Source organism: Nasonia vitripennis (genome assembly GCF_009193385.2).
Source record: "Nasonia vitripennis strain AsymCx chromosome 4 unlocalized genomic scaffold, Nvit_psr_1.1 chr4_random0010, whole genome shotgun sequence".
Taxonomy (NCBI): Eukaryota; Metazoa; Arthropoda; class Insecta; order Hymenoptera; family Pteromalidae; genus Nasonia; species Nasonia vitripennis.
The window spans coordinates 2811729-2833287 of NW_022279646.1; the positions used below are offsets into that span (position 1 = coordinate 2811729).

At 36.1% G+C, this 21559-nt stretch overlaps 1 protein-coding gene across 9 annotated transcripts in view; it reads left to right on the forward strand.

The window, feature by feature from the left end:
- LOC100116847 (glutamate [NMDA] receptor subunit 1) overlaps window positions 1–21559 on the forward strand; it is a 362784-nt gene that overhangs the window by 248259 nt on the left and 92966 nt on the right. The gene's annotated exons all lie outside the window — the stretch shown is intronic.

Genomic DNA, 21559 nt, shown 5'->3' on the forward strand with positions numbered 1-21559 from the left:
TAATATTTTATCGTTTTTATCAATTATCTATAGTCATCCCTATTGATAAATCTCAAACAAGATCTCTACTATTAGGTATACTGCTGTATTAGGTTTACTTCTAAAATACTCTTATAATGATTGTTATAATTGAAAATAATTTTTAGATAGTAAAACCGTATTCAAAAATAGATGCTTTGAAGCATTCTGAGGAATATTTTGAATTAAAATATTAGACATGAAAATTTCAGGCGTGGAACTCATAGTGATTTCACAATCAATAAAGTGTCATTCAATTATCGAAAACTAAATTTTATCTATTTATAAAATTTGAAAAATTAACTTTTAGCATGTGTATGGAACGTTAATTTCCGATACAAGGGGCAGAAAATGTGCTTGAACGCACGCGGATCGTGCGTAATAGTGTAGCACATTATATCGTGTAACGGGGTGAGACTTGACGTGAGAGGAGACAATCACAAAAGGAGACGTCGGGACCGAGAATCGATGCGGCGCTCCCGAGATCTCTAGGCGCGCGTGCTACCACTTATGCCAACGCCGCCTTATTTCGTCACTCTCTATATCCTGCCCCGATTACCGGCGTAGCGAGGGACGTTGTTCCTCGTTATAACCCCCCGCAAGAGTCGGATTATCGTCCCGATTTCAACTCTACCAATCCACCGCAGGATCACCGGTAATGCAGGAACTTTTCTTCGCCGACTACCTCTTCGACGATATCTCCAACCTCGTACATGCCCGCACCTTTCGCACTCGTCTTCTTGACCGCATGTCGTAATCCGCAGTGCCCTGGGCTGCCGCCGCTGCAGCTGATCTGCTCGATCCCTCTTCCGCCCTGGGAGAGTCAGTTTTGTAGGTCGGGGTTTCTTCCTCGTCTTCTCCTCCTTCGTGGAACTCCTGGAGAACCGTGAAAATCTTCCTTATACACGCCTGTGGGTAATTCAGTTGGGCACCAATGTAACGGGGTGTAAATTCGATCAACGAATAACTCATTAAACGCCTGGATCGCGTTCCCTCGCTGCGGCGGAGGACTCTCCGCTGGAAACACCTCCGTTGCATGCAGCTGTTTCAGCTACTTCTGTTTTGGTGGGTCTACGCGCCGCCTGGCGCGTGCTCGGCAGCTCAACTGCGTTAAATAAGTACTAATAAATAACGCCCGCGGAGGCGGCGGTATGCGCAGGAAGGAGCTCTGTTTATCAGCATACTTCCAAAGCGACTATTCTGTGCTCATCGCAATCAGAGATAGAGGGGAAACCGAGAATCCCGGATTACTTAATATGTAATGTTTAACAGGGTAAAAAACCTCCAATCTTTGTTGCCGTAATCTATCGTCCACCGGGTGTCTCTTTCTCTGATAATTCAGAGCTTGTGAACAACTTGCGTAGTTACTCCGTTACTCCTCAAAATTCGCCACCGACACGTCATACCGCCACCGAACCGATGCACCGCAGCCGCGTACACCAAATCATTCTTGTAAAGAAATCTTTTTTGCTCCTTGCCCCTATCCAGATCCTGGAACCGACTGACTATCCAGTCTCTTGGGGAAAGTTGAACCGTTACATATGTTATTAAAGGCGTGTTTTTATAAAGTTAAGAAAAATGTGTAGAATTCCAAAGAAACTAGTGAACGTAGAAGACAACAATTATAAAACGAAGAAAACTGTTTTATTAATAGTTATTGTCTGTTGTACTTACTTTTTTATTTATTTTTAAAATCATAAAATTTGATACCAGAAAGAAAAATAAATCCAACTGAAGAATCTAGCTAACTTAATAAAGCTGAAGACAACAAAAGATTACTGTTAACATACATAACTTTTATCTTTAGTTGTTTTCATTTTTATTTTTCGCTAGGGATTTAAGATATAGTTATCAATTAATATAAAAGTAAATATTGTATTATGTATTACATTTCAGTACAGAATATGGATATTGTAACGGGGCTCGATTTCGGGGGAAACTCGGCCATATTCGACCGGATTACAATCCCTCGGTGCAGCGGAGAACTTTCTCAACGCCTGTGATTTACCCGCGTTGCAACGCAGCTCGCTGCGAGAGCTCCTTTGCGAACGTCGTGCTCGTACGTGTGCTATTTCTCCGCACTCTCTTGTGTGGCCAATATTTTCTCTATGCCGCTGCACCAACAAGGAAAGGTACCCAACCCGAACTCACCGATTTTGATGATTTTCATATATGTTGTAGAACATAAAAAAATAAGAGACACGTACTTTTTTTTATCGGCTAATTTTCACTTTTAAGGGGTAAAAACCTCCCCTAAAGTTAACCTCCAAAAAGCGTTTTTTTTAAATATCTCGGCTTAAAATTAATATTTTTCAATGAAACAAATTGGAGGTTATTTCTTACAAAAAGAGCAAGTATTTCATGGTGATTTTAAGAGTAAGAGTAGCATCCCCTATTTTTTAGGGGTTGAAAACATATATTTTTTGGCATAATTTTATAATAAAAATGTTTAAACCGACTAAAAAAAATTGGAAAAAATGTTTAAACATCCTTAATAACAAAATTTAGTTGACGTCTTTCGGTGTTTTCATAAATATTACCCCTAAGGGGGTAAACCACCTCTAACACAAAATAACTGTAAATATGTAATTCAATACATAATATTTCGTAGAAAGTTTGTATATAGAGGTTTTCGAGGTCGCTGATTACAAATCTGTTATCAGATTTTGAAAATTCAAAATGGCGGAACCAATAGGACGGAAATATCGAAAAAAAATTTTATATAATAAAAAAGTTTTAAACGACTAAAAAAATTGGAAAAAATTTGTAAACATCTATAATAAACAAATTAAGTTTTTCGATTTTTTCATAGATACTACCCTTTAGGGGGTAAACCACCCCTAACACAAAATAACTATAAGTATACTTCAATCCATAATATTTTGTAGAAGGTTTGTATATAAGGGTTTTCGAGATCGCTCTTTGCAAATCTGATATCAGATTTTGAAAATTCAAAATGGCGGAACCAATGTGGTGGACGAAAATGTCGAAAAAAAATTTTAACTTTCATAAAAACTTGTTATAAATGTGTTATCTTTGTAGCCTGTACATGTGAACTAAAGAGCCTTAAACCCTAAACCCCTAAAGAACAAATAGGCTAAATGGTTGTGATTTTTAACCAAACCACCTCAAATTCCTAAATTTGTAAACAAGAAAATTCTGTGTGTGAAGCAGTTTTATAATTTCCGTAGAAATTGTTATCAGAATGTTATTTAAATTCCTTTATTGTAAATTCAACTTATAATGTATTTTTGTTTATAATATTAGAGTATAATAATAATCTACAATCTTGTATCTTTTGCCATAGTGCATTTTTTGTATTGAGCATAAAATATATTATTTTACGATGTTTTTACAATAATGGTAGTCCTCATAAAAGTGTTTAAAGCACAATGCTTTTTTGCACCAACCACATCGTACAATTGCAATGTTTGTGCACCCTTCTATTTCACAATGTGTTGCACAAGACTTTCCAAAACTGAAATCTATAGGATTATCAAATTTATCTGGTTTTTCATTGACGTAACCGCTTTTATACCAGGAATATTTAAACAAATCTATATATCTCGGTGAAGACAGTTGGTTGTGAACCAATGATTGAAGTTTAATTATATTATTTCTCACATGTAAATTCATATCATGATCCATTAACATTACATTATCAGAAAATGTTCGGACAAAGTTTTTCCAAATACGGAATCCATAGACATCAAGTGGTTGTATTTTTCCTGTGGTTCCAGTTGGAATTTTTTTATGTTAATAATTTTATTTTGTGGCATTGTTTCTTCTATAACTTTGTCACAATGACCACTCCAAAAATCAAGTAATAGTATTGAGTGATGGCCTACATAGGGATAAAATATTTTTTCCAACCAGATTTTGAAGTGATCTGCAATTAAACGACTTACTAATTAACTGATCAACGATATTACAATGTAAAAATTGTTATTAGTTCACTTACTTGTTGTTAATTTTCCAGATTTGGATGCTTCCACGTACACGTTTTCTGGTCTAAATATGTTTTGTTCTACAATAGGGCCAAACTTGCCACTTGGTTCCTTTAAAACAAGAAATAGCGGTGACAACAGTTGTCCAGTAGCTGATATTAGTGGCTGTATAGTATAACTATGCGTTGTTGCTGAAATTGACTGTACCAGACATTGCACTTGCTTTTCTCCTTCTACTGCTAATGTTCTTCCAGAATGCATTTCTAGCTGAAATCCGCTCTGATCTGTATTATACAAATTTTCGAGTCCAATCCTTGGTATACACGATTTAACGTCATCGATAAATGCTTCAGCTTTAGCCGTGAGTTCTGCACTACTTTCTAGTGTTTTTCTTGTTATGAACTTATTTATTTTCCTAGAAACTATTCGGTGTGCTTGCTTAAATTTGAGTAACCAATGTTTAGAAGCTTTGAATCTAATATCATCAAAACCAATTTCTTTTTTAGCTTGTAAGGCCCATCGAATTATATCTTCATCATGGATAATTGAACCACTGTCGAGAGCTGCTTGAAAATTATCCAGGGTATACTGACAAATTTGTGCTACTTTTTCTCTATACGTGCCACCTTTATTAATTGAATGAGCCCAACGACGTAGCTGACTAATAGATGATACTTTTTTTAATCTGTTTTGCACTGTTTTGAGACTTAAATTTTACTTCGTTTTGCTACTTCTCCAAAATTCTACAGCTCTTTTTTTGTATTCAAAATCTAGTTCTTCATTATCTGCTGTACATTGATTTGTTGGTGCTATATCCGGATCAGGAAAATGATGTTGCACTTCATCTTCAATTATTTCCACATTATGGTCTTTATACTCTTCTTGAAAATCCAAAGAGTCATCAGTAATCATTTCTACATCGTTGAAATCATGTGTTGCATCTATTAAAATTTCTTTTATTTTTTCGGCATTACTGTTTCGTGATAATTCGTGACACTATCTGGTATGTTTAACGCTTGAAAGTATGCTAATAATAAGTTTAGAACGTTTAACGGATTAATTTTCATTTTTCAATCTAAAATGAAAACAAGCGGTAAAATTTATACAAGCTGTGTTTTTGCATGTAAGGCACGACTGCTACATTTCTACTAGAATAAAACGAGTGAATGTAAATTGAATCAAATCATTAATTTATGCATTGGAGAAGAATTCTCGTTCCACTTTGTGATGTTCGGAAAACTCTATTTTTGGTTTTATTCAACTTTTATTCACTTTGAAATTGAATAATGTAAATCTATATAAAATCACTAAAGAAAATTTTCTACAACTGTATGATACCACTGACAAACAAAAAGACGTACTATTCGTACTTTCCGGCATCGTACTAGAATACCCACAAAACTCACTCACTGCCTAAAAAATAACACAGGCAGCTGAGGTAAACACTCGATGAAAACAATCTAAAAAAAGAACATACTGATTCGCACATATTGTCAACAACTTTTATGAGTGAAAGACATTTATCTGTGGAATTATCATTGAATGTACGATAACATTCATTAAACTAATGACTGCATATAAAATTCCCTTTCAATAACAACGTGTTCTTTAATTGCAAATGAAGTTCGAGTATTAATATTCTTTTATGTATTTTTACCAATAACAAAAATTATCATAGTAATATAATAATAATAATAATAAGAAGAAGAATAAGCATAATTGCAATAGCAATAATAACAGTAATAATGATAATAGCAATGATAATGAAAAATAATAATAATAATTAGAATAATATTTATTATTAAATTTAGATTTTTTGATAAATTCATTAAATCGTATCAAATAGTATTATTATGGAATTCCAGACTGTAAATATTTTACTATAGATACAATAATCATTACTTCAAGAATTCATCTAAAAAACGTTTGGCTTACGAAATAATTGTAACAATGAAAAACTCCCAAGTTTGACAACATTAAATTTTATTACAAAGCGCAAAAGAGTTTGATAAACTAATTTTATTAACCTATGTTTTTTCATTTGCAAAAAAGTGTGGACTTTTTGAATTTATAAAATTATATAATTATGCAATTTATGAAATACTTTATAATTTATGAAATTACTTTTGAAATTATGCTAATTTATAAAAGCAGAAAAATAAATAATCTTTGATTGAAACATAAAACGAGACGTTATTTGTTACATACAAAATGATAGAATAAAATATCGGTAATATGTCTATACTCGTGTCTACGGTAAAGCATAGGCCTTCGGCTTGTCTGGAGGTTAGGGGTTTGGAGTCGTTTGGTTAAAAATCACAACCATTTAGCCTATTTGTTCTTTAGGGGTTTAGGGTTTAAGGCTCTTTAGTTCACATGTACAGGCTACAAAGATAACACATTTATAACAAGTTTTTATGAAAGTTAAAATTTTTTTTCGACATTTTCGTCCACCACATTGGTTCCGCCATTTTGAATTTTCAAAATCTGATATCAGATTTGCAAAGAGCGATCTCGAAAACCCTTATATACAAACCTTCTACAAAATATTATGGATTGAAGTATACTTATAGTTATTTTGTGTTAGGGGTGGTTTACCCCCTAAAGGGTAGTATCTATGAAAAAATCGAAAAACTTAATTTGTTTATTATAGATGTTTACAAATTTTTTCCAATTTTTTTAGTCGTTTAAAACTTTTTTATTATATAAAATTTTTTTTCGATATTTCCGTCCTATTGGTTCCGCCATTTTGAATTTTCAAAATCTGATAACAGATTTGTAATCAGCGACCTCGAAAACCTCTATATACAAACTTTCTACGAAATATTATGTATTGAATTACATATTTACAGTTATTTTGTGTTAGAGGTGGTTTACCCCCTTAGGGGTAATATTTATGAAAACACCGAAAGACGTCAACTAAATTTTGTTATTAAGGATGTTTAAACATTTTTTCCAATTTTTTTTAGTCGGTTTAAACATTTTTATTATAAAATTATGCCAAAAAATATATGTTTTCAACCCCTAAAAAATAGGGGATGCTACCCTTACTCTTCAAATCACCATGAAATACTTGCTCTTTTTGTAAGAAATATCCTCCAATTTGTTTCATTGAAAAATATTAATTTTAAGCCGAGATATTTAATAAAAAACGCTTTTTGGGGGTTAACTTTAGGGGAGGTTTTTACCCCTTAAAAGTGAAAATTAGCCGAAAAAAAAAATACGTGTCTCTTATTTTTTTATGTTCTACAACATATATGAAAATCGTCAAAATCGGTGAGTTCGGGTTGGGTACCTTTCCTTGCAAGTCGCAAAGCTGTAGCCGCTGCTTACTTGCTATCGCCGTTCTCGGTAGGCACGCACCACCTATTCACACACACACTCTGCGCCAGTGGTGTCGTTGGCTTGCTCGCAGGAGCCGACGTCCTCTCGTTCAGTCACTAATCGACAGACCAGGTCGTCCTTCGTCTATGGAAGCAGAAGTTGTCAGGGACGTCATCTTCTCGCGATCCCACACACACTCTCACTCTCTCGCACGCTATCGGTCGTCGCTCGATGCAGTCAGTCTCACACACAAGAGCTGACGCATTTTCACCTATGGCCGGAAGCTATCTGTCTGTCCGACGGACCGCGTCTTATACGCGAAGCCCCGAATCTCGCCTCGTGTTTGCACAACGTCGCGTTTCAACGATGTGCAAATCTACCTGATTTTGCACCTCGTTACAATGTTATGATTGTTATAATCCTACAATTTACATTATATTATAAATGTAAATAAAAAAAAAAGTTTGATTATTATTATTTTATTTTTAGATTTTGTTAATATAATTAATACTGTTGTCAAATAATTACAATGAGTTTGAAAATATTTTTTAATATTGAAAATTTATTGCTATTTTATTGTATAATTTTAAAACCGGTCTTGTGTACTAGTAGCTATATCTACTTTTATAGAATGTTAGCTGTATTGAATATATTCATTTATACTCGACAGTAATTATTTCTCTTGGAACGTTTTTAAAATCCTTGTATTTATTGGAACTATAAATTTTCTTGGAGGAAGCTACGTGCCAAAGAATCGGCAGCGATTTTTTTTGCAATAAATTGTTAATAACTAACTATAAAAAAGGAAAATGCGAGAGAAAAACATGTACCTTTTTATCTGCTCATCATCCTTTATATGATCGCACAATCGATTTGCTACAGAAAATTATGTCACAATAAGGCAATTTTTAATCCCCACAGCCTGGCCTGTTTCTCATTAGTCTTGCTTTTTACCAAATGTAGTGGTTTTTGAATATAAGCTAGCGTAGTTGCAGCACATAGAGCACAGTTCTCTCTCATAAGTCTAAAGCAAAAGTGCTTTCAGAGACAAGAAAAGTATAAAAATAAGAAACTGTCCGGACAAATAAGACAGCACGATAGCCAAACTCAGGACGGTCAGACTACCAAGTACCGCTGTCATCAAATTCTTCTCATGGTATTCGGCTTGAACAACTCCTACGAAAAAATTATTTATATAGGACTAAAATATATAGATGAAAACAACTCAGTAGGCTCTGATGACTTTAATCCTATTGTTCGGCTAAATAATAACAAGTTTTACGGCCTACACTTGCCGCACTCCGTCTGGCTAGAGTTTTTGAAGCAGTTTGTCGAGATCGATTAATTTTTCCAAGCGTACAGTGAGAAATATATGCTAGATCAGCAAATCACCATTTCTGGCTTCACCATAAGATTTATGATCAGTTACTCGGATCGTGCGTTGGAATTGCTGGAGTATAAGGAGACGATAATACGTGAGGATTCCAGCAAGTCCAGACTGAAATGAATGCGTAAGCCTTTTGCTATTGTTCAAAAGTTTAACTATTGACAGATTTAAAGCATTGTCTAAAATAATAGATCATAGAATTGAATATTTATTAAAGGCTAAGGAAGCTTGTAACTATGGTTTTCGTGCAGCTATATTATTTCGCGATTCCTCGACTAGGACTTAGAAATGACGTGGTGGCGCCAGAAACCCTTTTCGAGCGTCAGAGTCTTGCTACTCTTTGTTTTCCGATACGAGAATTTTGCGGGCGGTTTTGCTCGGCTAGCTGCAGCCCCAAGAACGGAAAGGAGAGAGAGAGAGAGAGAGAGTAGTTCAAGAGAATCAAAACACGTGGGTAGTTAAATGATATATATTATAGTCAAACTTGTTACAATTGCAATCAGAAATTTGTGCCATTCAGTAGGATAACTCGCAATCAAAGATAACCGTGACAAACAGATATCTTTCTCAAGGCTCGAGCAACAACTAGCAAACGCACTCAATAAATCACTTTACACTCTACACACTCACTCTCACTCTTTTGTCGAACGTGAATCCCGCAAAAGCAAAAACGACTTATTATTAAATAATTTAAAATGTCCCGCCACCTTCCGCCTTGGGCAGCTTGTGCAAGTGCCGGCGCCAGGCACAATGTTACAGTTCTAACTTATTCCTTAATCCTACGCGATAACATAACTTGTAACTTACACAACAAACGAGGTAGCCCTTTCTTAACAAATATCCCCGCGGACGCACTGCTTGAGTAGATAGCCGTGAAATTTAAACACTTGCCATATGCAGGCAACTTTTCGCTCGTAGACAACTAGGATAACTCTTAGCGTAACTCCCAATTCCCCGTCGTCAGGGCCCTTGACTCGGGTAGCATCTGTTATCACAAACACGAAGTGTGCGCATGAGAACTCGACTATCGGCGACGTTTCGTGCCACCGAAACGTCTTCAATTATTACGCGGATAACTCGACGTGAACGCGTGCAGGCGTGTCGGCTCAGTGTAGAATCAGTGTATTTGATCGTTGTGATTTAAGTAATACACAAGTGATTCAAACGAATTTCCATGTGCGGGTAATCATTTGCATGCTCGTATGTGTTCCTGCTGTCCAGCCCGGGATACGGGGGCGCTGACTATCTGTCGATGCTGCGAGCTAGTCGGGTATCGTAAGGCTGCCGCGGTCAACATTTACATCACTGTATGGAAGCTCGATTCTAGCAGCACTCGTGCAATTCGTCTACGAGGCTTGCCGTCGGCCACCAGGTACCGTTCATTCTCAGCTAACGTCCAAGACGTACTTGATCATTGACGGATATAGCTTGCAAGTGCGCCTATTCCTATATTATATAGGTATTTTGGCAATACCTCCCTTCCCCCCACCAAATGACGTAAAATTCGTTAATTTTTACCCTATTTTTGAAAATCTTACCCCCCCCCCCCGCAGCCACTCACCATATAACGTAAAAATTAGCTAATTTAAATTTGTCATATGTTGATGGGAATAAGTCCAGTTTTGCTATTCGAAGGTTTTTGCGGTCGCAGAATACGAATATTGTGACGGCAACGCTTTCCGAGGTAGCTGGTGCCTAGGGTGGATATATTTACGTTGCATCCTAAAGTTTTGTGGGAATTTGAAATATAATCAGACGAAACCTGTTACCGGGAAGATTTTGCAGTCGCAGACCACGAATATATGAACGGCAAGGACCTCCTGAGTACCTAGTGCTTAGGATGACGGTATTAACGTCCTCTTCTGGAGTTAATTATTATTGTACGTAAGGTATATTGTCAATTTTTTTTCAAAATTTTTCATAATTTATTGATCAATGTATTATTCGATTTATGTAAACCAAAGCTAGTTTTCATTGTCATCTAAATATCTACAAGTTCACTATCTTGAATTGAAAAAAACTCAATTGTTTATAAAAATCAAATATTATTTTTTAAGCAATTGCATTTTTCTTAAATAAATATAAATTTTTTTAATTTTTAGATATTTAGTAAATAAAGAAAGAAAGCTTTTATTTACTAAAATCGAATAATAATTAAACAATAAACATGAGATCAAATTTTATTTTCTCATATAAATGATATATCGATAATAAATTAGGGAAAATTTTGGAAAAAATTAACAATATACCTAAAATATTGAACCATAACATGGACGCCATGCTCATGAATTTTAGAATGCGTGAATCGACACACGATGTGAAGATAAGTACTAAATAATTCCCTAACTTATATATATATATACATATACATATATATATATATATATATATATATATATATATATATATGCCTTAGTGTATATATATGCCTAGTATATATATATATATATATATATATATATATATATATATATATATATATATATATATATATATATATATATATATATATATATATATTAGGCATATATATGCCTAATATATATATTTAGTGTCCGTTATTAAATAATCCCCAACTTAAAATTTTTGAAATGTCCCATTGGATTCCGTTTTTGCGTCTTTAAAAACTAGGTTTCCCGCAGAAATTAGTGCAATCAGTTGAAAATCTACGTGCCGCAAGCCATTTCATTTCCCCCGTGTTATTTAAATGGACAGGGTCATTTTTCTTGTTTTTTCTGGGATTACGAAGGACTCATTAAGACAATCCATGTAAATACTGTTAAATGCCGTTCTATAGTGATATATTTACGTAGGGATAGTTATTTAGCCCATTTGTAAAGTTGTTTAATTGTTTTCAATCTATGCTCTAAAAAATCGAATTTTTTCACTATTTTTGAGTAATTTTAAAAATTGACTATTTACGTAAATTTTCAGCGATTCAAGGTCATCCAAATTTCATTTTTTATTTTTTGTTGTTTTAGAAGATGTTTAATTTCGTATCTGAATTATTGAAATTCGCCGACTTTAAACCCAGATACACAAACTTGAAATTAGTTGATATATATGATATTTTTCAGTAGGAATAGTGTATATTGTAAATGTTTTTAGAATATATTTTTTTTTAATTCACGTAAAAAGAAAAAATTTTATTAGACGAATTATTTGTTGGTATTTTGCAGGATTTAACCCAGGCTGGACTCCATAAGGATTAATCGCGGCAATCATATACGCGCCCATATGCACATACATACATACAGACATACATTTTTCAAAAACCATTTTTTCTGACTTAGAAATCTATCAACATCTTTGATATTGAAATTTTCACCATCATAAAGCTTTCTCTTGGAGAAAGCAATTGGACTATAATAGCATAACCATCAAATTTGAAATCCTTAAAAAAATTAATAAAAACAAACATCAAAATTACATTGTGATCACCTAGCACTGATCTTTCAAATACTTTTGAATTTTGAACAAGCTGGTAGCAAATTGTCGAAGCAGTTCCCATCCGTAGAGGGGATAGATAGAACGAGAGAGTAGCGAGGCTCTGGAAGAGTTACGACGGGTAGTGCAGGTGGAAACGAGAGCAGGCTCCTCTATATCGGTCAAAGAGCCTACTCGATACGAGGAGTCTGCCTCCATGGCCCTTTTTCACACCATCTTGTTGCTACGGGCCTGACGGTGTAGAGAATACGACTCCCCTCATATCTCTAGAGAAACCGTTAAAGGAGAAGAACTTGCTATCTCACCTTCGCCTACATTTTCTGCCGGTCGGGAGGGCAAGAAGCCAAGAGCCTATGGACTGAGATCTGTAATTACAGTCAGCTCAGAATAGCAGCCAGAGAATCAAGCCACGCCCCGATCAGAAGAAGGAAAGTCATAGCGGCCAACAGTTGAAAGTGAAGCTCACAGGAGTGAGATATAGCGGGCTGAATGCATTTTCTACGGATCCCGAATTGGATCATCCGTCATACACTTGCTTTAACTGCTAAAAGAGTGGCCATTTTATCTTCGAGTACCCAGCACCTTGCCATGACAGGATTAGCCTGAACTGTGGACGGTACGGAGAAGATCTCAATACTTGCCCTTGTTACCGTGATAGATATGCTGAGAGTCAAGAGACTACAGAAATTCGAAGTCGGAGCCATTCTTTCGGATCTCCAAACATCGCCAGCACGAGACCAGCCCAAGAAACCACTCCACGCTCCGACCAATTCCCATCAAGGAACCAAGCGGACAAGAATCACCAAAGACAACCATTAATTAGTAAGAACCACGATCGTTCGGTCCAATGGGCTGACCAGCTAACGAGGGATGCTCGAGAGGTTGGTCCTGTAATACCACGGTCCTGTACGGTTGACCCCGTACAAGCTCCGCAAAAAATTTATAAATATTTAATACTAAATTATATGAAACAACATTTTAGATTATACAAGAGTATCTTAGGCTCCCCCACTCTAAATACGAAGTTACGCGCCACAGCTGACAGCTGAGCTCAAAGCAGCAGTACAACAGCAGCGCTACGAGCCAGCCAGCAGCAACAGCAGCAAGCAGCAAGAAAGCGGGGAGAGCGCGCAACACGCGCCTATATCTATATAGACCGAGCGGCGAGCGCAGCGGCGCAATTATAATGAGAGTAGGAGTAGAGAGCGAGTGGCGACGCGGCGTGCGCATTATATTATAAGTGTGTAAATGATTTTTTTATATAGGTGTGAATGAGTGTGTGCAAGTATGAATGGGATAGTTTTTCCGGCGGCTCGAATCCCGCTCTCTCCGTGGCCTATAAAAGGACCCGCACAACCCGTATTAGCTCACTAGCTCCAGCGCAACTTAAGCGCCTAGTCTCTTCTCAAGAGCAGCTCACGTCTCGAAAAGATAAACGACTTAGAATTATTTCGAATCGTTTTTATACTTATAAAATTTCGAGTCAGGCGCGATATCGTATCTTAAAGTGTATCAGTCCTACATTTGTAATAAATTTAAAGACTTGTCAAACACTTATAAAAATTTCGAACTAAAGCAGATAACGCAAATTCTAGCGTATCTACTTAAAATCTTATTAAAAATCAAACCGGATTTATTCATATATTTTGTGACACAGAATATATACCACAATTAATGCAATATTGTTATCCTTAAATATAATTTGAATATATTTATTTTGTTATAAAAACTTTTATTATAGAAACAAATTTCCACTACCTGGTATCCCAGACCTGTCTTATATGATAATAATACACTACTATATATAATTACTTTCCTATTTATGATCTGTTATTAAAATTCGGACGTAGATCAGTAAATGATTACTGCTCTTCTCTAAAATTTAAAATCTCATTCGCGCTACGGACCGAGAAGAGTCGTGACCGTTTCATTAGCGATCCTGCCAGGATACCGGGTTTTCAAAGTGGAACTTATTACAATAATAATCAAATTCTCCTATGACACACATATTGCAATTTACGCAATAACTCAAATGCAATGTATGCAATACAAACAACTCTGATTTGCATTATTAAGCAATCTACACAAACAAACTTGCAACCATTTTACGCAGTCACAAATAATTCAGACGAACACAAAATGTCGGACGCAGGCAATAGCATATTTTCTAGCACGCTTAGAAAGAGCGGTCCAGTCACTCGAAGCGCTTCAGCAGAAATCTTGAAATCACAGTTAAATGATACTCTTAACGCAGTTCTCACTACAGACGACGCGAATCAGTCTATGATTGACGATCCCTCGTTGAAAGCCAACTGGGCGCGTAAAGTCCACGAAATATTAAAATATCTATTTGAAAGATCGGACAAAACGTCGGAGATCGTCAATGATTTAAATAAAAAACAAACAGAAACACACAAACGAGTCAAACAGAACGGTTTGAATTACACCGCTTTAAATATTAATTATGATACACTTAGAATAAAAGTGGATGAAATAGATTCTAGTATCATCAACATGCCAGATAATGATGATCTAGAAAAATTTAAAAAGAACGTTGAAAATTCCATTGATAGTAAAGTAGGCCTTAAATTCTCCGAACTTCGACTCGAAGCTCAACCGGAAACAAACCCTTCGGCAAACGTAGAAGCCTTAATAAACATGGCTATAGAGAAACACGAGGAAGAGGCGGAAATGTTATTAACAAATATGAAAAAAGACATAATCACAAAATTAACTACTTTGACGACTACAAGTCAAAATTTATTACAAATAACCAAACAGAACGAAACGCGTATCAAAGCCCTTGAGGTAGAGCACACAATATATAACAACGCACTTCTTAAATGCGACGAATCGTTACAAAATTTAAGAGCCTGTATCGAAAATTCAAACAAATCTTTTGCAGAAGAATTTCAAACATTAACGAGTAAAATCAACAAAATTCGGTCTTCAAGTCACGAAATTGGCGAAAAATATACAAATTCAGGTTCATTCACATGTATAAAAGATAACGAACAATATTCTAACAGAGTTTACAAACTAAATGCCGACATTAATGATTCGAGGTTAGATTTAAATTCGGATAACTGCTGGATGACAATGTTACATTGCGGGAGAGAATTCCAAGCGCGCTTTAATCTAGGTAAGGTCGAGAAAAACCCAAAGTTCGAGTGCACCAGGTGCTTATGTATAGGTCTGTGATTATGCAGATTATAAGATAAGTGACTAACAGAGAAAAGGTCAGAGATCGACGGACAAATCATGAATTCACGCATAAGTTTGAACGTGAGCAGACCTTCGTGGTAACGATGAAATTTTGAGAAAATTTCCAGAAAGAACAACTCCAAATGATATACCGAATATCCCTGTTAGGCTATTTCACACAGAATTATAATCAATTATGAATGATATAACGGAAAAAAATTTTTCGGTAAGGTATAAGCTTATGTTTATACAATTGAATTTCAAAATAAAAGGTTTACCACATGCACATATTTCAATAACATTACATCCTGACAACAAATTAATAACCTTAGAACAAATTAATAAATTTATATCCACTGAAATAATTTTAAATAATGGAAAACTAAAGAAATTAATTATTAAACATATGCTTTATGGACCTCACGATGAAAGAAGTCCGTGTCTTAAGAATCCCAAGCATGAATGCAATAAACGATTTCCAAAACCTTTTCTAATGTAACAATAACAAAACAAGATGATTATCCTCAATATAAAAAAAAACAGACAATAGTTCTGAAAATCATATTTATAGAACTAAAAATAAGCAAGAAATTCCAGTTAATAATTCAATGGTTATATCATATAATTTTTTGTTGATAAAATACAAATGCCACATAAATGTTGAATTTTGTGCATCTATTCAGTGTATAAAATATATCTATAAGTATATTCACAAAGGTAGTGACAGAGCATTTGTCAAAATTCAAAAATGTCAAAATGATAGTAATCAAGAAAAACTTGACGAAATTACAAATTATGTTGATGGTAGATATCTTAGTCCAATGGAGGCAACTTGGCGATTTCAAAAATTTATGATTTGTATTAGAAGTTATAAAGTTGATAATATGCCTGTACATGAAAAACACAAAAATTATAAGATATTTAAAATAAGTATAATTAAAAGTACAATAAACCGTTGGCAACACTATTAACAGTTTGGTTTGCATTCGTATCCGGACATTTCACCTAAGGACATTTCACCTAAAGACATTTCACCACATGCGACATTTCGCCACAGTGACATTTCACCACAGCGACATTTCGCCACATGCGACACTTTTCACCACAAATTTCAGATTTATGTTTTTTAGGCCATTTAGTGTATGTCGGTGCTACTGTTGGGGTTTTAGGTGGAAGGGTGCCAACTATGATGCGTTGCTCTAGACCCCGGTCGACCAACACGGTACTAGAACCAACGCGGCTGCAGTGCTACCGGTACTACACCGAGTCGGTGCTGTTGGGGTCTTAGGTTATTTTTATATACCTTGAGAGTTCAATTATAAACCCAAGGTCAGCCCGAGTTGACCCGGTGTGTTTTGGATGTGGAAGGGTGCCAACTATGATGCGTTGCTCTAGAGCGTTGGTCTAGACCCCGGTAAATTTATCATTTGTGGCGAAATGTCGCATGTGGCGAAATGTCACTGTGGCGAAGTGTCGTATGTGGTGAAATGTCCTTAGGCGAAGTGTCGGTAACCCGTTTGCATTAAATAAAATAGATGATTTCGCAAAATCTTTAAAGTACGTAAATATTCCATAACATTTGTAACGGGATTCGATTTTGGGAGAAACTTGGCAATATCCCTCGGTGCGGCGGAGAACTCCCTTAACGCCTGTGATTTATCCGCATTGCAACGCAGCTCGCTGCGAGAGCAGCTTCGCGAACGTCGTGTCCGCACGTGTGCTATATCTCCGCACTCTCCTGTGCGGAGCCGGCCTCTCAGTTTTGCGTTACAACCGCTCGTTTTTAAAAATAACATAAAAGCGATTTTTATCTTTTAATTGGTGTAGTAGTCAGCCATCTGGTGTTAAAGAATTTAAAAATTCTACTGGTTAAGATGCTTCTAAATTTTGATTGTTATTATCTTCTGCAGAATCTATACTCATATATTTTTTTTACTTTACCTTCTATTTTTAATAAAATTTCATCGTTAATACTAACAATAAGTACATCTGAACTTTACGGTGCTACTATAACTTTTTCATAAAAATTATTTTTATAAATTTCATTAATAATATTATTAGCACATACAATTTCTTCTGTTATTTCTACTACTTCATTATTATTGTGGAATTCACGAAAATATATTCTATCACCAACATATAATAGCCATTGCTTGACGCTCAAATCATTTTTATTTAACCATGAATTATCTTTTAGAGTCATATATTAAAATTTAACTTATAATGAACTATTTTAACACAATTTTCAAAGACATTTGTTCTATATATGGGTGGTTCTTTGTCAAATCAAAGATCAAAAATTTTTTTTTCTTTTTCAACCCCACGGTAAATATGTTCCAGTAACAGTTTCCAATGCACCTGAATTTTTTCAGATTTTGGAATTACTTTTTACCAAAATGGTAGAAAGCCAAAAATGTCAATTTTTGCAATTTCTGGGTTTTCAGCACAAATTAAGTAATTCATAGCTCGCTAGGGAAGCATTTTTCACTAAAGACATGAAGATACTTTTTTTGTAAAATTTTCTCACCTTTTCAATAAAAATACCCTTGAAGTCATATATATATATATATTATATATATATATATATGACTTCAAGGGTATTTTTATTGAAAAGGTGAGAAAATTTTACAAAAAAAGTATCTTCATATATATATATATATATGACTTCAAGGGTATATTGATTATAGTCACATATATATATATATATATATATATATATATATATATATATATATATATGCGAGTATAATCAATATATAAAGTGTGTGTGTCTGTGTGCGTGTGTGTTATACCTATCTTATAAGTAATTTAAATCTTAATATTGGTGAAAGTAAGAGTTCGATTCGGACTACGACCACCAAAAAATTCATGGAGATACCTTTTTATAGTGCAAAAGTTCCTGTATGGGTCCTAGAATGGCAGAGACCCTGTATTTTCGGCTGCAAATAATGATATCCAAACATTTGTGCTAAAATGATTAAAATTCATATTTGAAGCCTGTGGCCAAGCTTATGAATTGCTTGGAGCATTCCTAAAAAAAATCACAGAGGTAGCAAACATAAAAATGAAGAAAGTAAGCGTAGGAGAAAATTGTTCCTCAATGTCCATCATTAACTAAAAATAAATTAATCATTAACTAAAAAAGCTTAGTGATAAATTATTTAAATACATGTTTGCTTATTAAAATAAATTGCGTCACTTAGATCATCGCCAAAAAAAACAAGGAGCTTGATTTTATTGTTACAAATATTCCTACCGAAGTCGAGGAATCGTTAATATATTATGTCTCTTGCAAAAAATTATAACATAAATCATACCCTTGATCATAATTTTTCAAAGTTCGTGCATAATTAAGTTAATTTTTGTATGCACCAACAATACATGCAATACAATTTACAATTTAAAATTAAACATCTAAAACAAAGTAAAATCTAGAATACTGAATATGGAGTGTAAACTTCAATATTAAAATTTCTACGAACAATCCGACTCTTATACTATATAAATATATTACTATTATTAATTAAAGGCAACTTTACTTCTTATAAAATATATTAGCTTAGGGTACCCGACATTTGACCTAAAGACATTTCACCAAAAGACATTTTTTTAGAAGTAAAGTGACTCATTGTCAGTTGTGACAATAAAGCCATTTTTCAAAATTTAAAAAAAGTGCCTGAAAATGGCATAAAATTTTAAAGTATTGATAGAAGAAATGGACTTAGTCATTTTTCAAGCAAAAAAGGACTTAGAAATTTTGCGATAAAAAACGACTAAAACCCCAACAGCATCAAACCGCGTTGGTTGACCCCCTGGGTTATGGGTGTGGAAGGGCGCTTCGCGAAGCGCCCTTCCACACCCATAACCCAGGGGGTCAACTCGGGCTGACCATGGTTTTATATTGACCTCTCAATATATATAAAAATAACCTAAAACCCCAACAGCACCAACTCGGGGTGGTACCGCAGTGGCTCTGTGGCCGCGTTGGTTGACCATGGTCTATAGCAAAACACCATAGTTGGCGAAATGTCGCATTGGCGAAGTGTCTTTAGGTGAAATGTCTTTAGGTAAATGTCTTTACGTAAATGTCTTTAGGTGAAATGTCTTTTGGTGAAATGTCTTTAGGTGAAATGTTCGGTTACGGTGCTGCCCCAACATGTGTGATGTGCCTTCGCGTCACAGCCTATTATAAGCTTGGTGCCCTCGGCTTTGCATTCTCTAATTAATACGACTATTTCCTTTGGTTGGCACGCTTTCTCATAAGAAAAGTATGCTGCGGCAATCATAATGACTTTTAGTTCGCCTACGGTGCCCTTGTAGTTTACCCTTGCTGTACATAGATCCCTTGAGTAGTACTTTGGCACCGTCTCTACCTGAAGCGCCTTAACATTAGGCCACGTTTTAGTCGAAGTGTACCTATTTTGTTCAAGCCTGCGATTTTGCCGTTGTGAATCCAAGGTTCTTGGATTAGGCAAATACCTGTACGCACCCCCGCCATACGTCTAGCCAGAACGGCCGTGGCGCTCTTGCAATGGTGCAGGTTAATCTGCGTGAACTCTATGGTGGTGTCCGGTACAGATCTGGCCCCATTCATATTTCTTACGCTGTTGCGTTGCTCCGGATCAGCCATCTTGTTTGAGAGCACCGCTATCCGCATCTACCTCTGTGTTTACCGTATTAAGGCCAGGATTGACCTCCATGACCTCTACTCCCGCTTGTTCCAGCTCTTCCGCCCTCTGTTCTTTAAACAGGACGATATGCACCCTGCCGCCTCCACAGAAGGGTCTAAAGTCAAGGGTTTTCAGTGCCTCGACCTCAGTCCTTTCCAGCATCACTTGAATGGCCATCTCCTTCTTCTTTTTACCCTCGTTGCCCACTGTCACCGTTTTGGTTTAGGAGAAGTCCGGTGTAAGTGTGGTGTTCTGCATTTTCAAATGCTTTACCACGACATCCTGAGTATACACTTGGAAAATAGCTTCCGTTCGGGGCGTCATCAATTTCCCCCTCCAAGGACTCCAGAACCTTCTTTTCCTGGTCCTCGTCAAGGCGCTATTCCAGGTACTTGACCGAAACGATGGCCACCTTTAAGTCAGTAGCCACTGCTCGACTGTAGCTCTTTGAAGCGTCCCCAACCGACCTCTTTTTAAGCTCCCTGGGGGTGGAGCTGTCGGAGTGCTGTCTTATGGACGCGCCCCCAAGGGTCCCTACCTAAGACCCCCCAGGAGCACCCTCCAGACGCTTCGTCCTTAGCTTCGCCTTCGAGGCTAGCTTTCTATGAGCGTGCCTGTTTCTTTTCTTTTCCTTTTGTTCGTAAGTAGGAACCGGTATTTGCTAATGGGGCAGACCCCGCAGCCGCCCAGTGACTCTCCTGGGAACTTACACCGGTATTAGCCGTCTTGACGACAGCCGCCCGGTCTTTCGAAATACCGTCCGTAAGGATTTAGCTTGAGTTGGGGAGCTCCTCTTTCGATGACACTTAGCTCTTCCAGTTGCCTGTGAAATAGTGTGGTCACTACCCAGTGTAATAAATCCGGACATTTTGGTGAGGGAACGTAGCTTTCTTTAATCTTCTTAGTTACTATTAAAATACAATCAACTCAAAGGGTCGTGTTCGACCTCGTCCTGTAATTTCTTAAGGCAACGTCGTTTGTTTTAGCGGATTTTCTTCACAAGACTCCGTTTAGCGTCCTTCATTTTTTGTCCGCGGGCATCTACTATTTTCTGGTCTCTACCAATTTTATAGTATTTCTTCCTCGCTCGTTTTTCTCGTCTTCTGGTCCAGTGGCACTCGCTACGTGCATGCGCGATCTCCTCGTTCCACCAGTATACTAGTTTTTGTCTACTGTATGCCACTCTTCAAGACATAGCAGCGTCACATGCTTGGGTGATATGTACCGTCACCTTTTTTACCTTGCTGTTCGCCGTTTCAGACAGTTGCATTTCGTCTAGTGCTAATGAGAACATCTCCTTATTATAATTCTTTTTTTTCCAACTAACTCTATTGGTCGTTGTACTCGCGCTGGGTTCCTGTTTTAATATTCCTACTTCAATTATTATGGCCTAGTGATCACTTTGTGTTTAGTGCTCATTTACTGTTCATGAATTAACTGAGCCAATAAGTCTGCTGCTAACAAACGTCAGGTCAACAGTAGACCCTGCGTCTTCTCTTTTGAAGGTGTAGGTGCATCCTTGGTTAACTAGAACTAAATCAAGGAAAGCGAATGCTTCTAGG